The following is a 17837-nucleotide window of genomic DNA, read 5'->3' as shown; positions in this document are numbered from 1 at the left end:
ATGGGAGTTGTACAGCAACAACTGGAGGGACAAAAGTTCCCCGCATCTGACATAGTGCATTATGAACTTCTGGAATAGGTTTCCAGAATCACGACATCACAAGGTGTTGTGATTTCCCACCAGCTTAGTTGGTATATCAAATGGAATTTTCCAAATGTATGAAGGACAAAGTTATCAGTGGCTACTAGTCCTGTTGATTCTATGCAATTATTAGTAGGCAGGGTGCCTCTGAATACTGGGAAAGAGAAGGATATAGTTATTTTGTGTCATGACTCACCTGGGCAAGTCCTCGTTGTTGTAATATGCAATTACTGACTCACCCTTGTACGCATGAAAGGGTTAACTTGAGCCCTGAGCTCAAGTTACCAGAGTGGGTGTGGCTTGGCAGGCTCACAGCAGTCTCTGTTCCCCAAATCCATTCCCCCACTTCTGAGTCTTTTACTCTTTGCGCTTCCTGGAACAAGCCCTGAAAGTGAACTGAATCCTTCTAAAATGAGATTTTAAAGCCTGCATCTTTGCTAAACCAAAGGTTGCATGATCCTTTTGCAAGGAAACCAAGCACTTTTCTTTTTAAATCATTTGGAACCTTTTTCATCTTTGTTTTACTGCCAGCAGATGAAGAATTGTTTGTTGTAATGTCTAGAAACTCTGTGAGTAAAGCTGTCACTTATTTGCAAAGCTAAATGTCTGTGATTTATTCTAGTCTAAGTATTTTATGTGGGGAATGTTTGTTTCAAGGTGGATGAGGGCAGATACAAATCTAACCAAGTCTAAATGTGTTCAGTAGCAGTCACCATTGTGCTTATCTGTGCTATGAAAGTGTAAGAATTTCTCTTCCAAACCTCTCTCTCCAATCACTTGTCAGAGGAATCTCTGGCCTTACAGCAAGATCCATCTGGGGACATGGAGCCAGGATCCTGCAAACAGACTGAGGAGTCAATTCAGTCAATTCAAGGTCAATTCAGCCTTTGACACAGAGGCCAAATGGTTCCCAAGTCTGAGGGAAAGGCAGTGCTTTAAAAATCAGGTGAAAAATCTTGGCTTTGTCACACTATCCTGGCTTCTCACCCTCAGATGGAGCTTGTTCCAGGACTTGGTGAAAGGCTGGGTCCTCCTGGTGCTCCTCTGCTGAGGACTCTTCTAGCAGACACATGACACAAGGACTCCAGAAGCTGCCCAAGGGTGTGAGGTGCTCAGACCAGCCCTGACTGTGTGCCAGGGATTGCAAACAGAAGGGGAAGAGCAATTACCTTGATGCTTCATTGTTAGATCCCCCGCCCTCCTCAGTTTACCCCCGGATTATCCTTGTGTTCCTGCAGCTGATTGTCAACCAGTCAGTTCCTGCTTCTGTAAGAGATTTGCAAGTAGGCCCCTTGACAACACAACTCCTTATCTTGGTACAGGACATGCATGTGTTTCTGGGTCAGGAAGATAAAACATTTTTATCAAAACAGCATTCATTTAAGGATGCAATGTGGGCATCTGCTCCCAGCCTCCTCTAAACCAGTTTGGTATTTTGTTGAAAAACTGTCATGAAGATCCAAAAAATGTGATTATATATATCTTGGCAGGAAGGAGACCCACATATCTTTAGGAACTGCTACACTTGCTGGGGCTGGATAAGGCATCTGCTTCCAACAGCTTAATTTTTTTTTATCAATAATGTATGCAAAAAAAGAAGAAGACATACCTAATTAATATCTCCAGTTAGCAACACAGCAAGGGTGTTGGTCCGTGTGCAATGACGTCCTTATAGTTTTCCCCAAGTGCAGGGACAAGAGTCTTGCATATTTCAGGGGGAACCAGGACTCATTTTTAAACTTAGGGAGCGGGCTTTAATGGAAAGAAATATGTGCCAATTAGAGCATAGCTGCCTGGCTCATTGGGCAGATGGTTTCAAAGCATCCAGTCCCTGTAGTAGTCAGATAACAACTACTTCAGCCTAGGTTTGTTTCCCACCAGGTTTAATGGTTGATCAGGCAGATGGCAGGATCAGTGCTCCTTCGTCTCACAGCAGATCATCGTCTTTTTGTTCCCATGCATATTGTGGTATCTTGAGGTGGTGTGCTCTCCTCAACTGGAGGTATTTGAGCAAAGGCTTAATGGCCACCTGCAAAAAGTATTAGGAACCTAATATAAGAAGAACGTGATGAGTCAGTGGCCCATCTGGTCCAACATCCTGTTCTCACAGTGGCCAACCAGATGCCTGTGAGAAACATTCAAACAGGTCCTGAGTTCAACAGCACTCTCCCCACTTCTAATTCCCAGAAACTGGGAATTCAGAAGCATTAATGCCTCCAACTGTGGAGGCAGAGCATAGCCTGTTAGGTTTCTATTATGCCACTGTGCAGTGCTTGGAGTCACAAGACTCTGTTTACATTCCAGACTGTTGGGAGTCACACGGGAGACGGGAGATGGATGTTGATGTTACTAATTTCCTGTTTTCTTTGTTCCAGTTGCTCTCTGCCTTTCACAGAGAGAGGATGTATATTCTTTTCTGTCTGCGTAGTTAGAAATAAATCATAGCGATGTAGCGCACATTTCTCGTCCTTCTGCTGCTGTTTGTATGCTCTGCGTAATGGGAACGTGCCTGGAGCCTCATCAAAGGCTTAGGTCATTAATCACCGTCGGAGGAGATTCCGAAGACTCGACCAGAGGAGTAGCTCGGTCGTGCGGAGATTCCGACATAGCCATCATGGCTCGTAGCCATCAATAGTCTTTCCCTCCATGAATTTGTCTAACCCTCTTTTAAAACCAACCATGTTAGGGGCCATCCTGCCTCCTGGAGGGTTGAGTTCCATAGCTGAACTATGTGCTGTGTGATGAAGTACTTCCTTTTCTCTGCCCAGAATCTTCCAACACTCAGTTTCATTGGCTGTCCATGAGTTCCAGTGTTGGGGGAGGGACTTTCCTCTATCCACTTTCTCCATACCATACATAATTGTACACACTTTGAACATGTCATCTCTTACTCAGGTTTTCTTTAAACTAAAAAAGTTGTGACCTTTCCTCAAAGTGAAGATACTCCATCTCCTGGATCATTTTGCTTTCCCTTTTCTGAACCTTCTTCCATCTCCACAATATCCTTTCTAAGGTGAGGCAGTACTTTGTGGTTGGCAAGATTCCTGCACTGAGTAGGAGAGTAGACTAAATGTCCTCCCTGGGCACTTCCAACTCTAAAATTCTGGGATGGTGCTGGTACCCACATCCCTTTCTGCTCCCTTTCACTCTCCAGATCTCTTGGTCATTGCAAAGAATGCATGATAAATAGATCTGTTGTATCTATGCCAGGTTATCATCACCCCATCCCCAAAATTCATGCACCCATAAACATTTTTTTTCTTTATAACACTTGCAGTAAGTTCCTTTCTGATTTCCAGTTTGCGGACAGTCTAAAGAGTGAATTTAAGATTCAATTTCTATTACTTCTTTTGGAAGTTCTACTTGCTTTTAAAATAAAAACACCCCTATTACACAGATGTCAGCTCCTGTGATTTTGTACTAGAATCTGGAACATTGCATTTTCTCTCCGTCGGTCTCCATAACACACTTCCAGTGACAAAATGGTCTTGTCACTGATTGGATTTACCCAAGGAGAAGATCGTTCCAAAAGATAATACCTTCCATAACCTGATGGGCTGCTCATTAGGGATTCCCATCACGTTAGCAGGCACTGCCACCTTTGGATCAGAAATGAAATTTGATTCTAGCTTCAGATAATTACTTCTACCCTTGCCAGAAATTCATAGATCAAAGATCAGCAGCCAGACCATAGCAGAACCCCACCCCACCCTCATTCTTTAATTCTCCTCTGCATTTCATGCTTCCTGGCTGGCTCACGACTTTCAGAGTGCATGATTTATCTTATGTCTCATTCAGTTTTGTTCTGTTTATTTATATATCCTACCTGTACTAACCTGCTTGACTAAATCTATGAATTGTTGTCATTGCTTTCTTTTGGGATTCCTGTGAAAGCTTCCCTGCCATCCCCAAAATGAATGGAGCATTGATACTCAGTGGTGGGCATCCTTTCTACAAGTGCCCCCCCCCCCGCCATGCTCTAGTGTTTCACCATGCTTCCAAGCTTTGGTTTATGCTCACAACAGCCCTGACAAGTAGGCTAGTCTAAAGTAAGGCTATGTTGAGGCAACAGTGACTGGCCCAAAGCCAACCACTGAAATTCAGAGCTGAGCAGAAACCTGAACCTGGAATTGTAGGACCTTTCCTTGTATCGATGTCAAGTGCACTGTAGTTACATGGGTCATCTTTTCCCCTATTTTTGAAGATGGGGACAACATTTACCCGCCTCCAGTCTGCTGGGACCTGATCTGTTCTCCAAGAATTCTCAAAGATCACAGACAAAGGCTCTGAGATTACATCCGCAAGCTCCTTTAGTGCCCTTGGATGCAGCTCATCAGGCCCTGGAGATCTGAATTCATTTAAAGTAGCTAGGTCTTCCCTTACTACCTCTTTTCCTAACTTGGGCTGCAGCTCCCTCCTTACACCATTTATTCCAATATCACCAGGTTGGACATCCCTTCCTTTTTAGTGAAGATGGAGGCAAAGTCGGGGTTGAGCAGTTCCACCTTCTCTCTGTCGCCCAATAGCATTTCTGCATCTTCTCCATGCAAGGGACCTAGTACTTGCTTGCTCTCCAGCTTGCTTCGAACATAGCTGAAGAAACTTTTTAATATTATTTTTGACCTCTTTTGCAAGCCTGCATTCATTCTGAGCTTAGGCCCACCTGACCTTTTCCCTTCAACAGTTGACTACTCATATATACCCTTCCTTCGTAATTTCTCCTTTCTTCCATGTCTTATACATGACTTCATCAAGCCACAGAGCTCCTCCAGAAGGACTTTTGAATAGCAGGAGGCCTGGACTCCTTGGATTGGAATTTAATAAAAGAAATAAAGAAGAACCAATCAGTCTCAAATGTGTCTTTGGTAGTTTCACCATTCTAGATTTTTGCTTAAGCTTGTCTGCCAATGCCAGGTTCCATACTCTGTCGTACCATTTACACATTACACCCCTCTGCAGCCTTCCAGTCAAGTGCTATTCCCATGCTTGTGACAGTCAGAAGGTGTCAGACAAGAGTCTTGCGTGGAAGATCTTTATTTTGCCCTTTGGAATTGGAAAGGAAGATAAGCCCAGCCTCCACCCTGGTGCAAAAATCTCGGATATAATTGAAAACACAGTGAGTCAAACCCTCTGAACTTTGGGGCATTCCTACCAAAGATGTATCAGGGTCCAGATAGTCAATTCTGAGCAATGCACCACCTTCTGAAAGAGGAGACCCAGCAAAGAGGAAATTCTAGTCGATTATCACCTGCCATGATGAACCATCAGCTTCTCCCCACGTCTTCCGGTTGCTATAGAAACATGACTCATGCTTGTTTGTGTTTCTCCGGTAATGATCCCCTACATTCTGGCTGTGCTCACACATTCGTTACCTGTGTTAATACTCCCTGTTGTGGTTTATGTAGCAGCAGGAGGGTTGGGAGCTGCTCCCCCTCTCCCACATCTCTAATAGGGTCTAGCTTAGAGCTTCTGCCAAGCATCTGAGGGCTTGCTGTTTGACATTACTTTAGAAAATGCCGAGACAAGAATGGGGAAACCCAACGCAGTGTTGATTAAACACATGCCAGTGGAAGCAATGTTCAAGTAGTACCTGAAATGCCTGGTTGCTAGCGGAGTGGCTTGAGTTCTGGCTTCCTGCTGTTTCCAAGTGAAGGCTGCAGGTCTTAGGATTTTTGGAGAGTGCTACCACATGGGACGCGGGTGGCGCTGTGGTCTAAACCACAGAGCCAAGGGCTTGCCGATCGTACTGGCCACATGACCCGGAAGCTGTACACCGGCTCCCTCGGCCAGTAAAGCGAGATGAGTGCTGCAACCCCAGAGTCATCCGCGACTGGACCTAATGGCCAGGGGTCCCTTTATCTTTTACCACATAATACTGTACCTGTTCTGCATTTGTAAGAACTTAAGTATTCTAGTGTGGTAGCATCTATACTTCAAAACTCCCTGCCTGTTGATGTCAGGGAGGCCCTTTCATTGTATTGCAAGTTTTAATCTGTTTTTAGTTTATTGTTATTTTAACTTTCTGGAAGTCTTAAATTATTGTTATGAAGTCTTCTTGGCAATTTTATTGTTTATTGCATCATCTTTATTGTAAATTGCTGTGAGGCTTTTTTTTTACAATCAAGCAGTATATAAATTTTATGAAATAAATGAATAAGTCTGAATTTGAGGCAGGGAACCTGTTTGCATCCCTGGGCCAGATCCTTATCAGGACTGGTCTTGTGGGCCATATCTGACAGGTAGACAGAGCCATCAACCTGCCACTCACTTGATGTCATAGGGAGATCAGGTGTAAGGTACTCCTAAAACAAATGTTTTCCCCCTTCATTGAAGGTCCTGCAAAGTCCTACTAAAATGTAGGTGAGGAGCATTTGTTTAGCTGGTGTTTTCATGGAATACTGCAAGACTGATTTAACCCCCGCTTACAAGCTGATCAGTAGGGCTAAATTCTGCTGCTTTGGCTGTGCACCCCTGTTCCCTACTGAAAACAGGCACACACAGCCAAGGTAGGATTTAACCCTGGCCTTCTAAAGAAAGGAACTAGACAGAATGGTCTGTCTTAAGAATTAAACATAAGAACATAATGAGATGAGGCAGCCACAACTCCAAATATTCTAGTGTTCCAAGTGCAGTAGCACCACAGAGTTGTATAACTGCATTATGATATCAATAGCTTTATTTTCAGTTCCGTTCCTAATGATCCCTAGCACGGAATGGAATTTGCCTTTTTTTCACAGCTGCCACACACTGGGTCAACATCTTCATCAAGCTGTCTGCTACAACCCCAAATATTTCTTTGAGAGTCGCTTGCACGCTCAGGATCTGATGGGGTGCATGCTTGTTAGGAAAGTGGAAAAATAAAATCCATATGGGGGTGGTTCTCCCCATCACGTCCGATGACTAATCCATGTACCCTCCTGTATCCCAGTGTGATGCAGCCTGCTTATTACAGCCGAACAGCAATCTTACTGATTGCCAGGTTGTTCCAGAGGTGGTGGCCCATCTTGCATTTACAGACTGCCTTCTGGCAAAGGGCAATAATTTGGGGTTGAGCCTAAGCTGTAAGTTATAATTTGTTTCAAAGGAAGCTTTTCATCTAATAACCTCCATGCTTATACTCCAGCCCTTTCTCTCTCTTTTTATTACCCTCCTTGCTGTCTGGTGTTCTAAATTCAAACTGAAAGGATGTAGCATCTACCTATTATATTATTAGCATCAACAACAATAACTATAATGATACTTGAGAGACTGCCTTGTACACTCAGAAGATCGCTGCAGTCTGTGAAAGAGCTTGTTCTGCACATTCCACAGATTTCAGAAGCCCACTACCTAATAACTTGAAGCAGGACTTTTAGTGTGGCTGGCCCGTTCTGTGGAATAGCATCCCTGTCAAGAAATGACAGACACCCACTAGCTGCATTTTCCAGAAACATTTGGAGGACGTTTTTCTTCTGACAGGCTTTCTCAGACCCTCCAAGTTTCCCTATTTTCCAGGGACGACCCTGATTTAGAGAAGCCATCCTGGTTTCTGATTTGATCCCAGAATGTCCTGCTTTTCCTTAGGATGTTCCTATTTTCATCAGAGAAATGTTGGAGGGTATGGAGTTATCCGACCCCCGAGCCATCTGAAGGCAATCCTGTATAGGGAAGTTTATTTTGAATGTTTTATTATGTTTTTATATATGTTGGAAGCTGCCCAGAGTGGCTGGGGCAACCCAGTAAGATGTGTGGAGCATAAATAGTAAGATTATCATTATGGAATCAGATGTCCCTGTTTTCATCAGAGAAATATTGGAGGGTATGCTTTCCCATGTGTCCAATCATTTGATATCACCCAGTTGCAAATGTTTTCTAAGCAGTTTACAAGTAAAATAAAAATAAAAATCAAACCATAGAAAATAAAAATAAAATCTAAAATCAGCAACAGGGTGAAAGCAGAATAAATCCATAGCATCATCACAACAGGTCTAGCAAGCACTAAAAATATTATGAGTGGAAAAGTCAGGTGATATTCTCTGGGGAGAGTGTTCCATTACTGCGGGGCCAACACTGAGAAGGCCTTCTCTGTTCTAGCCACATAGTGGATTTCATTTTGACATAGGTAACTGAATAAGGGCCTCAGAAGACAATATTAGGGTCTGGGTAAGTATATGTAGAATTACAGAACCTACAAATGGGAATGACAACAGCAAACAGTGAGGTGGAATATGAAAGCTCTTTGCTTGCCACTGTTGGACCATGTTCTAGATAAGCATTTGGGCCAAGGACTTTAGAAAGAGATGGCCTTTTGACCTGAGTCTAGCTTGGGTTAATGACTTGCATACAAAATGACCCTTACCATCACCGATATCATTCCCCTGACTTTTGAGGTAATGAATACATTAATGATTTAGTGTTATGACTAATTAACTGCTTTAGTGACTTGGGAGAAATATGCCTGCATAGTTGCTGCCTTTGGGTAGTAGACATATTTCTCTCCATACACATCTCCGTAGGTATACTGTTTCTGTGAAGAACCTAGATTTAGAGGCATGAACATAGTCGATGTTGAGGGTAACGATTTACATGCAATGTCTAAAGCAGGCATCCCCAAACTTGGCCCTCCAACTGTTTTGGGACTACAACTCCCATCATCCCTAGCTAACAGGCCCAGTGGACAGGGATGATGGGAATTGTAGTCCCAAAACAGCTGGAGGGCTGAGTTTGGGGGTGCCTGGTCTAAAGAGTACCTGACAGGTGGCCATCCAACCACTGCTTGAAAACCTCCAAGGAAGAAGAGTTCACCTTCTGAGGGAGTCCGTTCCACCGTCAAACAGTTCTTACCACCAGAAAGTTCTTATTGGGTCTTTTTGTCGGAATCTCCTTTTTTGCAATTAGAATTCATTGGTGTGGGTCCTAGCCTCCGGAGCAGCAGAAGCTGCTTGCTGCATCTTCCATGTGACGGCCCTTCAGATATTTGATATGGTAGTCATCACCTCTCAGTCTGCTCTTCTCAAGGCTGAATATACCCAACTCCCTCAACTTTCCCTCATAAGGCTTGATTATCTTCTTGGTCACCCTCCTCTGCACATATCAATACCCTTATTAAACTCTGGTGCCTAGAACTGGATGCAATACTCCAGGACCAAATTATTTCTAGTCTGTACTCCCTTCCAGAAGGTTTTGACAACTGGGCACCTCCATAGGAGGTGGGTTATGTTTGCTTGTGGCTCTTTACAACTCCAGCAGACATATGGGGATGTAACGCTCATGACAGTGCCCAGTAGGCCCAGAGGAGTATTTTCTGTTAGATGAACCTCAGTCTACTGTCAAATGCCTCTTTGACTTCCTGGCTACAAGTGCTTCCGTTTTGCTCTGGCTGCTGTTACTGATACCTACTCCTTTATTTTTTTAATGTTTCCTTTCTTTTTTAAAAAGTGGAGATGTGGAGGATTTGATTTGTTGAGGATTCTGCAAGCAAAACATGAGCTCTAGGACTGAACTATGGCTGTTCCCTAACTGGACAGTCTCCCTAAGGAAGCTTCGTGCGATCCTCTGGGACAAATATCCTGCTGTTGATAATTTCTAGTCAATAACTGGATTTATGGTTTGAGAGATACACACACCGTATTTATTTGCCTCCCTGATGAAAAGGGTTATCATTTCATGCGTTTATCTGAGCAGAGAGCAATATGCTTTCCCCGATATCGTATCAGGTTTGCAATTTGCTATATATAATGCACGCGCAACAACTGTGTTAAAACAAATTCTGATGATTTTGCAAAATTGATGGTTTCCGTTGAGTTTAAGGAGCTGCTTTATCTCCCTTACTATCAGAGCTGTCTGTGCTTTATTTTCTTCTATGCTGCTTTCTGCAAGTTGAATGATGGTTTTAAGGGGTGGGGGGAAAGGACTGTGTTCGCAATTCTTCCCGAGGATGCTCGAAGGTGCAGCACAGATCAGGGTTTTGTTCTGTGCAAACTCTAAATTAATTAGCTAAATACAAACTACCATCCAGAGAAGATTTGGAAATGGCAGACATTTAAGAAGCAATTGCTCCCCTGAGAATCCCAGCCTCTTGTTACTGCGAAGTCAAAGGAAGGTCTGCAGAAATGAAAACAGTGCCAGACTCTCTAGAGATATGACTGTAGAGATATTTAAAATTTGATGGTATTCTTCAGTCCCATGACACGTGGCCTGCTGTTAGCATGCCACAGCAATAACTGCCAGGATAGGCTCACTATTCTCTAGCGGCCTTGTAAGCATTTGGAAATGCAGAATAGTTTTGCTTCTCTTAATCCACTGCAGCTTCTGGGCCCAACCATAACGGCCTATTTACAATGCTCAGGGTGAGTGTCATTGCTTAAGCAGCCAAAACAGTGCCTTCCATGCACAAGAGGGTGGTATTGTGAGGCATGGCAAAACACCAAAGTTTGCAGGAGTACCAAAAAGAATCTTGAGAACCACTAGGCACCTTACATTTATTTTGTATTTTGCCTCCTTCTCTGATTTGCAATAGAGGTGGATACACACACACACACACACACACACACACACACACCCATGCAAAACTCTTGCAGAAGGAATGGCTGAGTGGCAATAAAAGAGATCTGTAGGCTCAGCTTGCAAAGTTCAAAATGAACATTCACAGCGTTGCGATTGCTCTGGGTATAAAAATTTGTCCCTGACCCCATGCGGAGTTCTTCTGAGTCCCTCTGGCAGGAATTTATATTAATCATCATGATGGCTCCCTTTCCCTGTGTTTCAATTATAAGAGGGTGGTCTGTAAAGTCCTCGGCTGTCTAAAGTTACACTTCCCAGTTGATAGAGAATAATTACTTTTTATCGTTAGAAATGTTTCAGCTGATTGCAGCAGTCAATGTTCTTTTTCTTTGCCGGTGGGTTTTTAAGCCAAAGGGGGGCACAGGAGGTCACCTGCTGAAATACAGCTTCACATGCCAGTTTATTTTCAGCCTCCCAGTGGGTAGCAAAGGAGGCGAAGAAGCCATTCAAATGTTGCTTTTGGTGCCGCCATTTACGGTGATCACTTGGGATGCCGGTGAATACTGACGGAAATGGAAACAGAAATTGCTGATGTGCACTTATTTATCCCATGTCCAGAATGGAAATTAGCCTAGTGAATACAAACAATGTGTAATTGACAACATATCCCCTCTCCACATTTGCATTGTGCTTTCATTGAATTGAAATGAATGGGATGGGAAAACATATTGACAATGACAAGGTAACTTACATAGTTAATTACAGTTACAGATAGGTAGCCGTGTTGGTCTGCCATAGTCAAAATAAAAAAATCCTTCCATCTGAAGAAGTGTGCTTGCACACGAAAGCTCATACCAAGAACTAACTTAGTTGGTCTTAAAGGTGCTACTGGAAGGATTTTTTTATAGTTAATTACGTAAGTTATGCAATTTAGTCACAGAGGAATAATGTAGGTTTTGATGGAAGACAAACTGCAGCAGAATGGAAACAGCGCTGCATACAATGCATGCTTTATGAAATTGCATCCCTAGTGATCGCACAGTATATTCAGTGTCTGCCTTAGTTAGGAGGTGCTGATGGGTGGGGTAACAGTATCAATTTCCCCAGTGGTTCCCCCAAGCTTCCACACCTGCCATTCCTAATCGCCTGAACCAGCACCCAGGTGTTGGTGATGCTTATTTGTTGTTGGTCTAGGTTGTCTGGCTTACTCACCTAATTGCCTTCCCTTAACATGTCAAAGACATTAGGAAAAAAGACAGAGAGACAGCCAGTCCAGGCTACAAACACCATCAGGCATCCTGTGTGCCTATGCATTCTTGTGATTCATGCCAGTGCTACTTCAGCCACCAGGCGGAGTGGTGAGCAAGGACTGAGCTGTATTTGCCATGCGCTCTTCCCTGCACCCCTAAGTTAACCTGGTGCAATGGAGGACACTGCCCCATCACCAATGTTAACTAGTAACCCAATTGGCTTCTGTATATCAAATGGAGACCACCACCTTTTCCTTCATCACAGGTATTCCATCCCCACTGTCTGTTTGCTTGATCCTGTGGTGCAGGTAGGTCATTTTAGACTCTGGACTTTATGGCTTAACCAAAGAGGGGAAGAGGTTCTCTGGATGGTAATGTGTATTACTTGCCTTACTTTAAAATGTGGTAAGCACTGCTTCATTTGGGGACCTTCCTGCTCATACTGCTGAGTTGGGCCCTGGGCTTCTGTCCTAAAGACCTGTCCTGGTGGCATTATCGGCAAGGCCATGGGTTCAAGGTAGCAGTTCAGTATACAGCAGCATTTACTGTGATTTTACAAACTCCCATTTTAAACTGCGCCCAGTTACAGGCACCACATATTAAGAAGGCTGTTGATAAACTGGAGTCTGTCCAGGGGAGGGTGGGATGGACCCATTCAAGTTCAGTGTACCCCAGATTTCATTTTTTTAAAAATAATATTTATTAATAATTTCAGAATTACAAAAAAAATAAAAAATAAAAAACAACACTACAATACATAAAAAGAAGAGAAAAACGCAAAACATAAAAACCAATACAACAATACAGCAAAAGAAAATAAAAAAGGGGGGGGGACACAAATCCCAAATTGCATATCTATAACTTCCATTTGCTTGTTTCATTGACCTCCTCACACCTCTCTTTTTGTATTCTAGTTTAATTAACTGTTTCAGCAAATTCTTTCCATCTTTCTCAATTTTTGTTAAAAAATTTATCTTAACAATTTAACCTAATAATTAACTCAACAAAACCTTTCCATCTTTCCCCATATTCTGTTATTCAAATTACCTTAATTTATTTAACCTTATCTTACCCCAAAATACCTTAAAGCTTGAATCTTAGTTTTCAAATATACATAGCTCCTGATATCATTTCTGCTAGAGTCATATAGTTTCATTCCAACATTTTCCCTAATATTCATTAAGCTAATTCTAAATAAAAAGTTTCCTTTATAAATTTTCTTCCAATCTTCATCCAGCGTCTCTTCTTCCTGGTCTCGGATCGTGTCAGTCCTTACTGTCCATTCCATCTAGTCCATCGACCTGGAAGCCTTATGTCCGAGGCCCTTAAGTCTCTTCCATGTCCCTTCTGCAGTTCTTCTTCTTCTTGTTTATACTTGCCCTTTTCCTTGTCTTTTGTTGGTCTCTTTCTTAATTTCTTTCCTTTCTCATTGAGGAGTAGGTCTCTGGGGGATTCCAACCCAAAATTGTCTCCATCTCCCTTCATCCAGCCCCCCCATTCCCCACAGTCCCACTCCCCACAGTCCTCGATATAATCCAAACAGCATTTAAAATCATATTTCAAGGTCTCTCCAAGGTTAGGAACCTCCTCAGCTCCAAACTCCCCCTGGCCCACTCCAACTTCAATCTTCAATGACAGCGGCTTATGCTCCTGTAGGGCCTCGGGTCTCTCCATTTGTATTATTTGAGGTGCAACCGCATCCTCCTCCATTGTCATCTGCACTTGCCCAGTCAGTACAGATTCATAGGTTGGTCCCTGGATGATTTCTGTATCAATGTTCCCCGTCTGTCCACAGTTATTAACCACAACAGTCAAATCCATTTTCTCATTCATCAAGTCCATCTTCTCGTGCATCTGTTCCAGCAAGGCATTTGTCTTGCATAAAGCAAGCACCCAGTCTTCCTCCCAGCTCATCTTTGGTCAAGGTCAGAAAAGACTGTTCCCACGATCTTAATCTCACAGATGTTGGGTCCTCAAGTATACTGCAGCAACAATTTAACAAGCTCCCTCTAAAGGAGACAATTTCTATTTGTATCCATTTTTTTTTTTTTAAAGGCAAAGGAAAGTTACTTTCATTTTCAGATATTTCAGATATTTTTCAGATATTTTGTTTCTTTAAAATGCAAAAGGCAACATTAGAATCAACTTGTTTCTCTTCATTAGCTATCTGTCAAAATACCCCAGATTTCAGAGGGGACATAAATAAGTCTATCCAATTTCCAGGTGGGTATTTAATAGAAAACCTATGAAAATCCACCTGGAAACACACATTTAAAAGACAATTGAAAATGCTTACATTATCTCTGTTCCCCTTCCAGTCAGCCATAGTGGCGAGCATATGGGGCTTCTTGCCATCACATGGAACAAGTTTCCTTGGAGCAAGGAGACCTGATGGCATTCCATTGCTCCTGGGGGAATTGAACATAATAAAACCATGGCTGCCCCCATGTAAACAGCAGTGATCTATATGTATCAATTGTTGTTGTGTTTAGTCGTTTAGTCATGTCCGACTCTTCGTGACCCCATGGATCAGAGCACGCCAGGCACTCCTGTCTTCCACTGCCTCCCGCAGTTTGGTCAAACTCATGCTGGTAGCTTCGAGAACACTATCCAACCATCTCGTCCTCTGTCTTCCCCTTCTCCTTGTGCCCTCCATCTTTCCCAACATCAGGGTCTTTTCCAGGGAGTCTTCTCTTCTCATGAGGTGGCCAAAGTATTGGAGCCTCAGCTTCAGGATCTGTCCTTCCAGTGAGCACTCAGGGCTGATTTCCTTCAGAATGGAGAGGTTTGATCTTCTTGCAGTCCATGGGACTCTCAAGAGTCTCCTCCAGCACCAGAATTCAAAAGCATCAATTCTTCAGCGATCAGCCTTCTTTATGGTCCAGCTCTCACTTCCATATGTATCAGTAGGTGCAGTGAAAAGAAGCCCTGCACACTAGCTGCTCAGGCTGTGAGTAGCTGGATACACTCTTCCTGAAGTTCTGAAGGGAATTTTTGAAGAAGGGAAATAAAGGCAGCATGCAACCCTCAATCCCTCTCATAATGGAATTTGTGAGGTTGCAAATTCTGGAGTGGGGGAAGTTAGAATCCAGCTGCCAGTAAGATTAAATTTCCTACTCCTGCCATACAGCATAGAACACCCGTCTGTGCTTGGATTGTGTCTCATTTTAGGGTGGCAAAGAGGTGCATCTCCCAGACAGATTGCATCCAGATGCCAGACCCTCTTTGCCAGAACTAGCACACTTTGCAGATCAGTGTCCTCCTCCTCCTCCTGCTGCTGCATTTTGCATTATTTTGTCTACAGCTGCCCCTCTGTTGTCCTTTGATCAAATTTTGCCACCTGCTGCTACTAACAACTGGATTTGCATGACACAAAGGCCGGGTCCCCAGCTGAGTGGCAATTGTTAACAAGGGATATTTAACCGAACTCCTTTGATAATAGACTCCACCTCCCTTTAAAAGATTATTGTAGTAATCTACTTTTCTCTCTTAGATGATAAACTTTTATTATAAGCAGTGTTCGACAAAACTTGAAGGCAGTCTCTGGTGACTCACTCTAACAGCAGCCATATGGAAGTATAATTTCAAAGTCCCACAGAACTCATTTAGTTTTATGCTGTGTTGGATTACATGTCAAAGTCTTTGCTGTGCCATCTGCAAGATTTCTTACACTCTGAGTGGCTTTTCCTCTGGCTCCTACTATCAAGAGATGCATTCTTTACGTCGGGTTACCAAAATTAGAGTTCTTGTGGAAAAAATGTTCTACAACTTAATTTATGTCCTTGCCTTCAGTTCTGCAGACCGGATGTTAATTTTTACCTTAACAAATGGCAGAAGAGAAGCCTTCCCCAACCTAGTGCCCTCCAGATGTTTTGGTCCCCACTTCTCATCATACATTAAGTGATGTGAGAACCAGCTCTGATATTTATGGTATACTGAAACCAGATGGAGGAGCCAACTTGGATTGCTATCAATGGCTACCAGGCTCCTTTGCTATGTTCTATTTCCACTATCAGAGGCATCACACCTGTTGCTGGGAATCACAGGTGAGTCAAATGCTCTTGTGCTCAGGTCCTGTTTGTGAGTTTCCCATATAGATATCTGGTTGACCACGGTGAGAACAGGATGCTGGACTAGATGGGCCATTAGCCTGACCCAAAAGGCTCTTCTTATGTTCTTATGGTGGTTATCCTGAGTATTTGGAAGGTACTTTCCAGCCTAGGGGCCACATTCCCACCTGGGAAATCTGGGGGCCACATGCAAGTGGTTGGTGTGGCCAGGGGCAAAAGTAGGCAGCGCAATTAATATAAAATTTACCTTTGTACAGTAGGCTAGTTTTAACGCATTCACACACCCCTCTGTGTCCTCCAAGCAAGGAAGATGCATGATCAGAGTTCAAGGAGACATTCCAGCCAGGAAGAAGCCCTCATGAAAGGTGCAAAGTGGAGCCAGTGATGGGTGTGGCCTGAATGAGTGGAGTGGCCTGTTGAGAGTCCCATTGGCTAGTTAGAGAGGCTTAGCAGGCTACAGGTGGCCCTGAGGTCCCCCACCCAGCCTTATAGCCTTTCCCATGCCAATATGAAAAGCAGCTACAGTGCTGGTGGGAGCAGCTGCTGAAAGGGAAGCCTGTGGAAGATGTCTGGTGTGAATGGTGGTTGTGTAAATAGATTTGCACCTCTGAATTGCAGCTTAAACCTGGTTGCTTTATGATATGAAGGACTGTAGGAGAGAACTTACATCACACTTGTATTTGTAGGATGAGGAAGGCCTGGGTAAGTGTCCATAGAGGCATTCAGTTGCCCACTGTTGGAAGCAACATGCTAGACCAGATGGCTCTAGGGTAACCCAGACAGTCAGTTCTTATTGTCTCCTTCCCCTGTAGCAGGTCACCTTACAGCTTAGGTAGTCTTCTTCCATCAGAAGAGCAGAACTTTCTCCTTCTCCTTTATCAACTGGATAGAACTAAAAATGACCAAGTGGAAAGAAGATTGTTGTGGTAGGGGAAAGATGCTGAATCAACAAGGGAAACAGACCATGGGGCCATCTTGCATTTTAGGACTTTCATGTTGGTACTGTTTTATGCTAGATTTTTGAGATTGGTATTGTTTTATTATTTATTTGTATTTATGTTAGGGTTGTCATACATCCCCAAAAAAGCTCAACAACAAGTTTCCCAAAGAAAGCACAACAACTTTTTCTGTCCAGATTTTTATTTCTTGAAATATGGCAACCCTATTTTATGTATAAGCCTCTTGGAGGTTTACAAGAAATGTTAAAATGGCCAAGAAACAAAGTCTAAAACAATCCAAAACATTTAAAAATGGTTAATTTTTTTAAAAAAAACATGGCAGCATCTCTGTCTGGATAAAACAAAAAATTTTTTTGTTGTTTTTGCTGAAACAAAAATGTTTTAAGCAGGAGCCAGAAAGAGTACAGCAAAGGTCCATGCCTGGTGTCAATTGCCAGGGAGTTCCAAAGTGTATTACATTTGTATTTGTATTGTTTTAATTTTCTAAGGTACCGAGCATTGAACAAATTCAAATCAATGGGATGAACAACATAAATAAAAACAAAGACTCCTTTTTCTCATTCCAACTAAACATGCACATGCCGCAAGTGGGATACAGAGAAGAGCAATGGAACTGGAGGGAAGGAAACCAGTCAGACAAAGCATCACTATATTGAACTGCAGTGGGCAGACATCTATTCAGCCATGACAGGGAATCTGCACATTCGACAAAGCTTGAGTCAAATGTGGGCTAAACAAGTGAGTTTCTAACTTGATTTTGACAGAGCTATAAATCAGTCTTACTGTAGCCTTTCTCTTGATTCTGCTTACCAAGCTTTTCATTTCATGGCCCTCATGCATCCTGCACAATTGTCTCCTTTAGTAGTAACAAGGTCATGGACAGAGGTGGCCATTTCTTCTAATCATTGGTATTGTCGTCTTTCTGAGGTTTTCCAAAGACCAAATGTTCATGGAGGTACATGATGCAGTCCTGTCATGGTGACTGGAGGGAGAAC

At 43.0% G+C, this 17837-nt stretch overlaps 1 long non-coding RNA gene across 1 annotated transcript; it reads left to right on the top strand.

Moving 5' to 3' along the window:
- The first annotated feature begins 466 nt into the window (after nucleotides 1-466).
- Nucleotides 467-17574, top strand: LOC308482470. Its single transcript, XR_013989293.1, has 3 exons — nucleotides 467-650; nucleotides 15606-15859; nucleotides 17331-17574. It is a non-coding gene; the product is annotated as an uncharacterized lncRNA (long non-coding RNA).
- Nucleotides 17575-17837: the final 263 nt, after the last annotated feature.

The sequence above is a fragment of the Podarcis pityusensis genome (assembly GCF_964106645.2).
Source record: "Podarcis pityusensis genome assembly, chromosome: 8".
NCBI lineage: Eukaryota > Metazoa > Chordata > Lepidosauria > Squamata > Lacertidae > Podarcis > Podarcis pityusensis.
The sequence above is the reverse complement of the archived record's forward strand: the minus strand, read 5'-3'. Positions and strand labels throughout refer to the sequence as shown.